The sequence below is a fragment of the Sinocyclocheilus rhinocerous genome, unplaced genomic scaffold (assembly GCF_001515625.1).
Source record: "Sinocyclocheilus rhinocerous isolate Xijiao unplaced genomic scaffold, SAMN03320098_v1.1 scaffold749, whole genome shotgun sequence".
Classification (NCBI taxonomy): Eukaryota; Metazoa; Chordata; class Actinopteri; order Cypriniformes; family Cyprinidae; genus Sinocyclocheilus; species Sinocyclocheilus rhinocerous.
The window spans coordinates 1,929,070-1,942,716 of NW_015653466.1; the positions used below are offsets into that span (position 1 = coordinate 1,929,070).

Genomic DNA, 13,647 nt, shown 5'->3' on the forward strand with positions numbered 1-13,647 from the left:
CCACTGTGCTATCAAAGGAATTATTTGATAAATGCTGTGTAATTCTAGTTTTTGTACGTCTACAAGGGTCAGCATGGCTGAAAATGTGCACAGTATTTTTGGATTCTTACAGAAGTTGTCCATATCGTAGCTGCAACCTGAAAAACAGATTCATTAGCATGTTCTGCTAATGTAAAAAATTGGTCATAATCATTTCGCAGATGAATGCACAAACAGCCTTACACTAAAAAGCTTATTACCCAGATGCTATGTTCTGTAGCTTTAAGCCTCATTGCCCTCTAAGGAGAACAGACATGCTAAAACACAGAGAGGGAGATTCATTAGCTTCAAATGTGGGTACCTGCAGTTAGCCAAGCAAAGTCAAGCCAATGCTCTCATCCTGCCAGACTTTAAATGTGGCCCACATGCTTCTGTGAGCAAACATTAAGCCCTGGTACTAATGGGCATCAGCCCAACCATCACTATTACAAAGTCCATTAAGGCCTTGGTGGGTGGAAATAAATAAACGCATCAAAACTTATAAATGTTTTATAAGTTACACTGAGGGTACAGTGAGTTCTATCTACGGGAAATGAAAATGAAAAAAAAAAATCATATCAGCTGTATGATTTACTGCTATTGCTTAGCATATGTCAGTACAACAAAATAAATGGTCCATGGTCTGTCAGGATTTTAGGAGAATGTGTTTCAGTATTCTCTGATGATAAAAAAATATATTTTTTTGGCAACAACAATGGAGATTAGTCACAGTATTAATTTAATGTCTAACATAGATCCAACCTTCTGTCATGTGATGAAAGCATGATTTTATAAGTAAAACAAATATATATATATTTTTTTGTGGCAAGTAAAGTGAGAATTTAAGAGTAGTGTCCCATGAGCTGCTTTCTGCCTTTTTTAGAAGCTTTATTGGTAACACTTTCTATGAAGCCCGTATTTATAATACATTATAAGGGTATTCTTAAGGCATTATAATGAATGCATAATGCATTATAAAAAACCTTATAATATGTTGTATCATCTCATGAATATTCATAAGAACAGTTTTAATATATTATAATATTTACTTATTTGTGGTTATAGCTTTTAAGAGTATGATGATTTATAACACAATGAACACATTGCATCCACCATACTAGATTCTACCATTCTTGAGCATACTAATACTCTAATGAGAGTTAGTTGGCATGTAGTTGCAAAGTTGCTTATAGTCGATTGATTAAGGGGACCATCAAAATAAAATGTAACCATGTAAATGAAGTAGTGTTCATTGTGTGTTATAAATAATCATACTCTTAAACTTATAACCACAAATACGTAAGTATTATGATGTATTATAACTGTTGTTATGATTATTCATGAGTTGATATAACATATTATAAGTTTTTTAATAATGCATTATGCATTCATTATAATGCCTTAAGAATACCCTTATAATGTATTATAAATACGGGCTTCATAGAAAGTGTTACCGCTTTATTGGATGCAAATGCAGGCATCAAGATGTCTTGCATTTTATGAGGAAAAACTTTTAGTATGACGTGCAGAGAGACTGTTTCTTGAACTCTGCCTAATAATCAGGCAATCAAGCAGACATGATCATGTTTTTCCCAAATCTGCTGGATATGGCTTGTCAGCCAAGAGAACTTTTGGACAAGAACTGAAAACAATATTTATATGCCTTTCAGATGGCAGCACAATACACAGTGATAATATATTGATCAAAGACAATAAAGTGATGAAACAAGATTAAGTGAAATTCTTTTTATTCCGTAAATTTGCCTAGCAAGATCAAAAAGAGAGACAAAAGAAGAAGAAGAAAAAACATGCAGGGTCTTGCTCACGCACAGAACAGAAGTAGTACATTATGTTCCTTAGTTTTTGGGTCTGATGGAAAACTCAGAATGAATAATTTCAAGCACAGCCTCCTGCTTGCTCCAGGCCTAAATGTCAGATGATGTATTTGTCCAGCAGAGTGAGGTTGTTTTTTTGGGGATTTTGAAGCCTATAACGTCAACTGGAATCAGTCTTATGCAATACTTATATTTGAGATCCAGAGAAGGTGGGGAACTTGTGTGTCCTGAACTTGTTCCCTAACCCTAAACAACCCAATCTCAAACTCTAAACGAGTGTTTTTGTTTTGTTTTGTTTTTCAGTAGAAATATCATTAAAAACAAGATTTGGTTGAGAAACAAAATTTCATAAGATATTAAGACTTGTAATAAGACATGTTTTCGTCTTGATTTAAATTTATTTTTCCCGCATTGGCAGATTTTTTTTTCTTGTATAAGCCTAAATCAGTTTAGTGAGGGCTATGCCACTGGGGTAAGATAAATAAACTTACAGTAATTCAAGGAAAGAAGTCTTGATATTTTACAGATATTTGTTTCTCAAGTAAATTTGTCTTAGATGTTTAGATGTTTTACTGAAAAACAAGACGAAAATACTTAAGAAAAAATTCTATTATACTATACTAAATACTATTATTAAATACTACTATTATTTATATAAAATGCTATTTATTGAATAATATTTAATAAACAACAACATCAGCTATTATAAAAGTTGCTAGGCAATTCAGTCAAAAGAACAAAGGCAGCGCTCTGTTATACAGCATTAAAGTTGAAAATTGAAAAGGAGATTTTGCCCTCAGCCAAAACGATTTGCTCTGGAACAAATAATAGATTAATGAGACCAAAGACTGCCCATTATATTTACCCAAAACGAATTATATCTCATGTTTAACCACTAGAGACCACTAGAAAGCATTGATTAACATTAATGTTAATTTATTCATTTACTAATACATTTACTAAAAGTTACTGTATATCTGTTAACATTCATACCGTAGCTAACACAAATAAAAATGAACAGTTGTTTTTATTAACTAACGTTAACAAAGATTAATAAATGTTGTAACAAATGTATTGTTCATTGTTAATGTTAGTTAATGTTGACTAAAGGAAGTTTATTGTAAAGCATTACCTCAGTCTGAGACAATGGGGCTTTGCAGAGGATCTCATAAGCAAGTGTCTCTGTCAGTTCGCGTTCAAAGGAGAATAAACTTTGAGGACTGTAGAAATGTGCAAAGCTGCAAATATGCAGTTTGTTGTGGAGAACAGTATCTAGCACAATGTTTGTGTGTTTCTTCCCACAAAGGATGCATCTGTTAAAACACTATCTATGCTAATATGATGCTTCAAACACGCTTAGCTCAGAAGTTTCCGATATATAAATCACCCGCAGGTGGTCTGGTTTCATTTGTAGATGGTTTGGATTCATTGCTAAGACTTAGTTTCAATTGGGACATCCAATATATACTGACTGTTTGATATTTGTTTCACTATTTTCAAATTCAACTCCACAAACACACGCATATTACTATTATGTCCTTACATTGTAAACATAACATAGTGGGTTAGACTAACAAAAACGGACAAATTATCATTTAAGAAACGACTTGTAATTGACCACGAAAACTCGTGTTTAATATTTTTTTTAACTAAATATATGAAGTTATAGTGAAATAAGATGTTATTATTGTTATTATTAACATTTAGTAAATTACATCCATTTGGAAAATTACCAACTTCTCATTGGGTAGGCCACAGTTGAAAGTGGGTGGACCCATGCCCACGTGGGCCCACCTGTTGCTTCGCCACTGCATTACACTGAAACATCATTTCATGACGCACTTGATATCCTACGGTCATAGTGGTAGGCTGTCTGTTTGCGCTCTGGAGTTGTGATTTGAGGTGAAAGTAGATAGATTACAATATGACATTGTTTATTTATCCTTTTAAAACACTGGCATGTCTCCTGATTTATCTTGGGAGTTGGCTGTAGAGCTTGGCAGACGTTCATTATGGTGGGTTCAATTACACAAGTCCAAGTAAATGATCTAGCAGGAATGAATCAGTGAATACGGAAGATTATTTTCTGCTAACCCCAGATGCTATTTTTGCAGTAAACAAACCTCAGAGAAATCTCTGAAACATTCAACATTTTATATCATCTGCAGCGACTTTTTAAAACAGCATTTGTTCTTGCAAAAAAAGCCTCGCTGGTGACCTGATGAGAAACATGCCATCTGCTGTAGCTTTTGATGTATCATGTCAGACTGGACATCAGTGACATCGTCAAATTCATTACTGAATTACTACGTCAAAATCATTTTCGTGTGTCATGTTACAAATATCATTTTCAGTGAGAATTTAAATTAGTTTAAAAAAAAAAGTTATCGTATGACTTCAGAAAACTTATAACATAGTGCACAAGTCTATACTTTTATTGTGCTGTTTTGTCTGTTTTGGCCAAAAGAAGTGGTCATTATAAACTGTTGGTGTGTAGAAAAGGAGTTTTCTGATTTCTCTGCTTTTGTTTCAAGGAAAAATAACAGCATATTGGTTTGGAATGATATGAGGGTGAGTAAACAATGACAGAATTGTAAAGGACAGGTTTCTGTGTCCTGTCCCTTTAAAACAGGTGCAACAATGATTTAAAGGGAGGTGAATTGTCCATCAAACACTCTCAGTGACATTTGATACAACTCATTCTACTATAGACTGGATCCTTTGAAAGTTAATGTCAGACCAAAGACGAGAGAGAGAGAGAAGATACACCTGATGAGAGGGGGAGTGAGAGAAAGAAAGAGTGACAATTGTGCTCTGTTTTCAATATTCCATGCATTTAAAAGAGAGTAAGAATCCTCTGAAGATCTCGAGAGTGAACGTCATCACTTCAGCCTTCAGACTTAAATGTCACATGAATTCCTACTGGAGTCACATTTTGGGCACTTTGTTGAACATTTATTAGCTCTCAAGACACTACAGTTTGAAATTTCAGTAACATCTGCTATGTCATTTTTAACCTTCTCTCTTTCTGTCTTCCATCAAGTCGTGTCACCAAAGCTTTTATCTGATGCTTCTTTAATTCAGCATTTCTACTATTCATTACAATGATTTTGAAAGCTTAGAAAACACAATTCAATCATCTAACGGCACCTTTTCTGTAATCCATAGGCCCATCTGTGTGTGTCACAGTTATGGACTTCTTTTGTTGTGTTTTCATTTAGTTTTTGTCTTCATGCCCATTTTGAGTTTGACCTAGTTTCTGTCTCTCATTTTGATTAGTTCATTCTGTTCACCTGTGTTAGTTAATTATCTTCGTTTGGTCTGTGTATTTAAGTTGCTCCCTTTCAGTTCTTCTTGGTCCGGTATTGTTGATATTGTTATTTTGCTGCTTGTTCCCTTTGCTTCATGGATTATCATCTTCTTGGATTCTATTAAACTCTTGTGTAGACCTTCATCTTCGTGTGCCTTTCCTCTACATGTAGCATTACAGTGTGTAAGTGAGCAGAGTGTTTGTGTGTGTGTCCAAACTGAAGTCCCCCGAGACGGTATTTATTGATGCTTCTTGTAATGTCACAGTCTTCAGACATTGATTAGAGAGATGACAGTGCTTATCTGTTCTCCAGTGCTACTGTTTACTGAAGCCTTTAGTGACTTTAAATCAAACACAACTGGATTTATTTTCATTCTTTTCTTCTATCCCTCTACAGTCCGACTGAGACATATTTATTGATCATTCAGAACTTTTTTCTATATCTTTCATCCACAAGCACCTTTTCTGTTTGGTTCTGCATCATTTCTGTCTTCATTATTTCTTCTTTGAGGTCTGTTTTTTCCTTTTTTTTTTAATCTCGCTCTCTCTTTTCTCTTATTTATTTGTGTCTGTCTTTTGACTTTAAGTAAGTCTCAGAATCAGCATTGTAATGATGCAACTTCAGTGTTTTAAGCAGAAATGCACCTCCAAATCTTTATTTTCTTATTTTTACCATCTACAACACAGTGTCATTTAAATACAATTTCATTGGCAGTGCAATAAACCAGTCAGGTTTTGTCCCCAAACATCTTTTCAAGAACGTTCCTCTCTAGGGGTGTGTGTAGGACGCCAATTGATCAGTCACCCACACTCTAACGCAGAAAGTGTGTGCTAGCTCCTTCACCACAGTTCCCGCTGAGAGAACAGAAGCCAACCGTGGGAAGTCTCTGATCAGCTGAGCTTTGAAGATCTTCAGCTCAAAGATGATCCTAAAATTAACCAACAGTAGTCACGTTTTCAGCAACTTACAAGGTGCTCCAAAAACAGCAACATTTTCAAGTGTAATGGCTTTAGAGACCAAAGAAGTTGTTGAGTGTCGTTAAATTATACTTGTTTAGCAACACTTGAGGTTTTCAGTGACACTTCATTCACAAAAGGATAAAGAAATCATTTAACAAAACAACAAGAAAAGCAAGTGGCAAATGGACAAACAAAAATGCTATTTAAAATATGCATATATATATATAAATTTAAAGTCTGGAAAATAAGATAACTGACTTGCCTTAAAATTGATGTTGATTTATACTACATACCTGCATAGAACAGTTGAGGAATTCTTCATTAAATTCAGTACATACTTTGAAAGTACTCAGAGCAGCCGTCATTATTGTTATTTTTTTAACAATTCGCCAGTTGCCATTCACAGATCTGTTATTATATATCATCCTTATTTCTGTTCATTTAACTTAAAAAAAAAATAGCTGCAGCTTTCAAAACCCTTCTAGGCTATACAATCATTGAATTTGTCAAAAATAATACAGAATAATAGTGAATATACTTAAAAAAACAAAAAAAAATGAAGAAAGAAAAAAACTGTGATTTATGATTCATGAGAGGCTTCATACCCTCAGCTTGCTTTAAAAAATAGATTAAAAGCCAACAGAGTGGGTTTAGCACACAAGCCCACTGAATGGAGACTGTAACTTCAGAGAGAATTTTTAAACAATCACGAGTCACGTGAATTTCTGAAGAAGTAATTAAAGGGTGTTGGAATCTGGCAAATTTTTGGAATCTAGGTGTGGATTTAATATGGAACAGTGATGTACTGAGCTTTGACAGAGGCTGGGGTCTCCTCCAAACCCATTCCATTTATAGGACTGGTCTGTCACGGCTGCTGCAACCAGAGGAGCAATTAACAATCCAGCTGTGCTAGACTAACTATGCTAATTAGCACAATAATCAGCCACAGTGTGGTGATTTATACATAAAAATAGACACAAACACAAAACAACGTGTAGACAAACATCCTCAGTAGACCTGGCCTCACCATTCACTGTTGCTGTGAAAGTCAATCTGAAGTCAAAATTCACTGTTTTCCAGTAAGTACATATATATTTTATTAATATTTATTCATTTATTTGACCATTTTGTTTCACTGAGGAATACATCACATGGAAGTGGAACAGGTTGTGAATGCTATGTTATGTTGACTTTAAGATTAGATCATCTGACTTGAAGGCCTGTCACTATGGAGAAACATAAGAGAAAAAAATTCAAAATATGGGATGGTATCTCACAATTTTGGTTGGTTGATTCTGATCTACATAAGGTCATTTCACATAACTCCCTTTTCAATTAATCAGCATGGCTTTTCACCAGCATATGTTGTGTTTTGCATGTAAGCTCTGCGTGCAGCTACCTTGCTAACAAGCAAGACGTCTTTGGTCAAACTGCCTCACCAGAAGAACCCACCCTGCATTTCTGTGCCTGGTCCTCCAGCATTAACCGCCTGGGGTCGGCAAAGACTTGCCGTAAGACATATTTTCCAGATGACAGAGAAAAGAACTTAAAATGCTCTGTCACTTTTGATTCCTAGAAATATCTGATGTAATGCCTTCTGATTTTCCATAAAACCATGATGGCTGTGGAATGACGTTTTTGTATTGTGCAGTCAGGACTTTCTGCACTTTTCACAAGGACAGACAATGTTGTTTAGCTGCCAAACAGCGTTTGTTGTACTTTGTTCTTCTGGGACACACTAGCTTTTCTACCATCATTGATTTCAAGAGAGCAGAACTCAAGCGGAAGAGATTAGGCTGCTGTCCTGTTATTTCCACTTTAAGGTGTACTGGGCCACTTCAGAGGAGTTCACGTGGATTAAGAATCTTGCTTAAGTGTCTCCTCCAATATTTCAGGTTCTTCCTGGAACAGTACTTTGAGATCTGAAGTATTTAAGCATTTTTTTTTCTTAAGATTTTCTCTTTAAAAATTGTACCTCTTGCAAAAAAAGTTAACTTTTAAACTGTAATTAGTTTGAAAGAGAACATTTTTCATTGTTAGAAGCTCCATCCAGGCTGTACTGCATTTCTGTTTACTGGAAAAGAAAAGGGACCGGCAAGGTAAAATGTCAATAACTCATTTTTAATGTAAAATTTCTGAGACAGGAGCCTCGTGTTTTCAAGGCTGCTTCCTAGCCTGTTGTAATTCAGGGCATCAAACCTGAAATAGCTTTTCTGCGTGTAATTGCAGGTGCTGCACATTACATATTAATGAAGGACACAGGACAGAGTGGGACTATATGAATAACTCACTCTGACAAAGTCAGGAACAACTTAGTGCTGGGCTGTCTGCTTGAAGGAGGCTCTCTTTTCACCCTGTATTGCCCTGTTAGCAATGGTTTTTAGTATGAAGAGGGGGTGGAGCCAGTGGTGTAGTCTAGTTTTTTGTAGTGGGTATACTCTGATATTCCCTCCCAGCCTCATACTCACCGTCCCACAGCAACACCCCATAAGCACCACCACACTCACTAATTCATACAATATGCATCTGTGTAACTGAGAGCATTCTGAAAGACTGCTTATGTGATATCAACATGTCAATTTATTATAAGAAACAGAAGAATTTAACAGCCAATGACATTTACAGCTGGGGAGACTGGACTGATTTCTTACTGTGTAGTGTTAATCATTTTCTCAGCCAGTTACATTTATCTTAAGAATATGGTCCCTGGAGAATAGGTTTTATCATCTGCCAATTTTCAATGCACATTTAAGAGTGCCTGTTTTTAAATTCCCTAGCCTGACTTTCAGTCCACAAGGTTGGTCAGGAGTTCTCATCTCTCTCATCATCTAAAACAAGGAGATATAAACATTGTATTCGGTTTAACAGCTGTAGACACACACATACTGTGTGTTATCTCTCCCCTTCTCTCGCATTCACTGATCCACCACACTTTACTTAAGTAAACACAATGTTACTTAAGTTATTAGCTATATGTTGGCTTGAGAAAGCCAACATACTGTTATACTATTTAAACTGATTATTATTCTTCTGAGACCAATAATTTTCAACTGTATTGTATATCCTCTTAGGGCTTTAATGCTACAGGCACCAAACTCGTCAGAGACCTTGGACCTGATCTGTAGTTTGTTTCTATATCTTTTCTAACTAATGAGATTGTTGAATTATCAACAATCAAAGATTTTCCATAGACTTGCATTGGCTGAGCAAAAATGCCCTCTCTAGAGGACAACTGCAGTCCACTAGAGGGAGCCACAGGATAAGAAATCTTCTCTCCCCTCATTTACTTTCGTTTTCAGTCAGTTACATTTACAAATAATTGCATAATTTTTCTTTTATGCCGCCAAGCAATGCTAATATATTTGATCATGACCAGGTCAGGTAGTGACTACCTGATGTCCAGAGGCCAGTGTGAAAGACGCTAGGGACAGTTGACTGATCTGTCACTGCTCCGATGGGGCCACTGGTACATCCTCACGAAAGTAATAATTTGCACGTTTTTTAAGCCTTGCCAATTAAAACATTCAAGCAATTTGTGTCATCTCTTGCAGCTGAAGCATCAGCAGCTTCAGTATATCCGGCGTATACCTGCGTATCACGTAGACTACACCACTGGGTGGAGCAGAAGAGGAGTGGTGGAAAAAAATGTGTGGGGTGTGGACGATGGAGAATAACGCAGTGAATTAGCTATTCCTTTCTCTCTCCTCCCCACGTGCACCTTCTTTTCATCCTTGTCCACTACTGTACAGAAAAAAAAGTGTTTTGCTTTCATTCATCCATGAAAGCAAATGGGACTTCAAGTCAAAACCTGTAAATAATTGCAGCCAATTTACTGGAGAGAGAGAGAAAAAAAAAACAGAGAAAAACTGTAATGCGAATTATACCATATTTTTCTATGTAAACATACACTAGACTAGACGGACGTGTGACCGTAGCTCGCATCTTTTGCAGCGTCTTGCGCTGCATTCAGAATTTCATTGCGGCGCTCAAGTTCAACTTTTAAAAATAAAATGGAGTTGTCATGTGATGAAAGAACAACTCAGACCTGAAGCCTCGGGAGATGAATCCTTTCTCTTTCCGGTACAGACTGCATAGCCTCTAGTCTATGGGGCTGTCACGTGATGAACGAACGACTCGAACCCGAAGACTCGGGATGTGAACTAATCATTTCTGTTTCCTGTAAAGACTGCATAGATTTCAGTTAACCTTACGGGGATGTGACGTGACAAAAGAATGAACCACCCGAAGAAACAACACAGCGGAGCCCTTTATTTGGGTCCCCCGACCGTGACACTGCAAACAGAGCCGGAAGAGAGGAAAGAGAGCCGGTGTCCTCATCAGACTTAGATGTTGCGCAAACCGACCCCCGCTATCCAGAATTCTACTGGCAAACGTCCAGTCCCTGGACAGTAAACTCTGCAAACTGAGAGCCGGATCTCTTTTCAGTGTGAGATGAGGGACTACTCTATTATTTGCCTCACAGAAACCTGGATATCCCAGGAGGTACCAGACTTAGCCACATGCTTACAAATCCCTCCCCTGTCTACCTCTCAGCAAACCAGATCACTCTTCTGTTCTGCTCCTGCCTGCTTACAGGCAGAAGCTTAGACAGGAAACTCTGCTGCCTCACTGTCAGATGAGCTTAATGCTTTCTAAGTTTGTTTCAAAGCCAGCTACTCCTCCCCCATGGTGAGAGCTCCCATGGCTGAGACTGCTGAGGTTAGTTCGCTATCTGTGTCTGTAGCTGATGTCACCTGATCCTCTGCGCTTGAACATCCAGGCAGCATTCCTGCCCGCATCCTTAAAACATGCCTGCATCCTTAAAACAAACCAACTAGCAGGAGTTTTCACAGACATTTTTAACCTCTGGTCCTTGTCTGTTGTCCCCAAATGTTTCAAAACATCCACCATTGTGCCCATACAATAGACACCCAAAGTCACCTGCTTGAATGACTGGCGCCCCGTTGCTCTAACCCCCACCATCAGTAAGTGCTTTGAGAAACTCATCAGAGATCACAACTGCTTTGTTCTACCGCCATATCTTGACCCACTGCAGTTTGCCTACCATAACAACCACTGACGACGCAGTTGCCTTCACCCTGCACAGTGCACTTTGCCATTTGGATTAGAGGAACACAGTGCTTAATTTGTAAATTAATAATTGCCAGATTCAAAACAGCAATGACGTCACTAAACTGTGATGCCACAATTATAAGAGAGCATAGTTCACAAGTTTCTGCATTAACCTAACTAGGGCAAGCTTCAAACCCTGGGTCAAACACACACACGCACCACATATTCGCAACTCAAACTTGACATCGCAATCTGTTCATTATCAAAATAAAATACAGTCAACCAAAAATATAAAAGGTTACACTGGTCAATTTAAATAGTCCGTGGTATAACTGGTCCACTTTGTATGCCAAGCACATTTTTGCTCATGTGAAGAGGATATTTCTGTCGATATACACATGCGCGTGAAGTACAAAGCCTCTATTATAAATAATAGTTTCATTCAAATGCATTGCGATTATGGAAACATTAGGATTTGTGCCGAATGAGAGGTACGTGAGCCCAATTAACGCCTGGTACTTTTGAGTTTCGCTTTGTTTTGGTTTCTTTAGGTTTATATATTTTTATTTCATTCTTGTTCTGTTCTGAATACCGTTACATTTATATGATTTGTTTTGGAGTGAGCTATACTAACATACTGCTATGATTATAGTGTTTATAATGTTTATACATTATAATATTTCACTTTATTTGGTATTATTTCTGGTATTATTACACTCTCTCCAAACGTTCTGCTGCTCACAAAACAATAAGCAGTAAGCACCAATCAATGAGAGCGAGTTTGAACTTAAGAAAGCTGACTGGTCACGGTCAAAAATATGTTGAGGACCAATACATAACCTCCAAATACATAAACCTGTGCTCGCTCTCATATGCACGCACACACTGTCACGATCTAAAGCCGGATCCTTAAAAACAATTACCGGAACGCAGAAATCCAAAATCTGACATTTTCCGGAACAGGATCCGGCAGGATCCGGCTCAAATTAAGCACTGGAGGAACACCTATGTGAGAATGCTGTTTGTCGACTACAGCTCAGCTTTTAATACAATAGTGCCCCCTAAGCTTGTACTGAAACTCCGGGTTCTGGGCTTGAACAGTTCTCTGTGCAGCTGGATCCTGGACTTCCTGTAAGTCATACAGCAGGTGGTCAGAGTTGGCAGCAATATCTCCTCCCCATTGACCCTCAACACCGGTGCCCCTCAGGGCTGTGTTCTCAGTCCTCTCCTGTAATCCCTATACACACGACTGTGAAGCCACATACAGCTCAAATGTCATTGTCAAATTTGCTGATGACACAATGGTGGTAGGCCTGATCACCGACAATGACAAGACAGAGAAGAGGTGCGCACTCTGACAAACTGGTGCCATCATAACTACCTCTCACTGAACATCAGTAAGACCAAGGAGCTAGTGTTGGATTCAGGAAACAGAACAATGAGCACTCCCCCATCATCACCGACGGGACGCCTCACCTGGTCTGTTCATACAAAATCAGTGGTGATGAACGCAAATCAGCTTCTCTTCTTCCTCAGGTGACTGAAGAAATTTTGTATGTCCCCAAAAATTCTCAAACAATTCTACAGCTGCACTGTAGAGAGCATCCTGACCAGCTGCATCACCGCCTGGTATAGGAACTGCACCTCTCTCAACCGCAAATCCCTGCAGAGAGTGGTTCAGACAGCCCAACACATTGTCGGAGGTGAGCTTCCCTCCCTCCAGGACATCTACATCCAGCGACGTGTGAGGAAAGCACAGAAGATCATCAGAGACTCCTGCCACCCGAGCCACGAACTGCTCTTGCTGCTACCGTCAGGCAGACGGTACCGCAGTATCAGGACCTGCACCAGCAAACTGCGAGACAGCTTCTTTTCGCAGGCCATCAGACTACTGAACTCCAGCCAATAAAACAACACAACACACCTCATATACCCTTGCACTGCACTTTATTAACCTGCTCTTGCTGCTACCATCAGGCAGACGGTACCGCAGTATCAGGACCTGCACCAGCAAACTGCGAGACAGCTTCTTTTCGCAGGCCATCAGACTACTGAACTCCAGCCAATAAAACAACACAACACACCTCATATACCCTTGCACTGCACTTTATTAACAGCTTAGTTACACTGACTGTAAGTGACAGAACTGTAGCATGTCTTTGTACTGCTCAGCACATACACATATTCAATGCGGGCTACATCATCTCTCTTCAGCACTCTGACAAGCTATTTGTACTAAACATTACAATGCATCAACTGCTGTCTATAACAACATCAACATTTACCTCACTCTGTTATTACTGTGAATAATACTGACTATTACTTTGTAAATGTGTATAATGTTATTTAATGTATATTGCCAATTGTACATATGTCGTGTTGTTTACACTGCCTTGTTACAGAAACTTGCACCTAAGAATTTCACTGCCGGTACACCTGTGTACACGATGT

At 38.2% G+C, this 13,647-nt stretch overlaps 1 protein-coding gene across 2 annotated transcripts in view; it reads left to right on the forward strand.

Annotated features, from left to right (window-relative positions):
• LOC107716022 (glutamate receptor ionotropic, delta-1-like) overlaps positions 1 to 13,647 on the forward strand; it is a 266,859-nt gene that overhangs the window by 155,206 nt on the left and 98,006 nt on the right. The window lies entirely within an intron of this gene.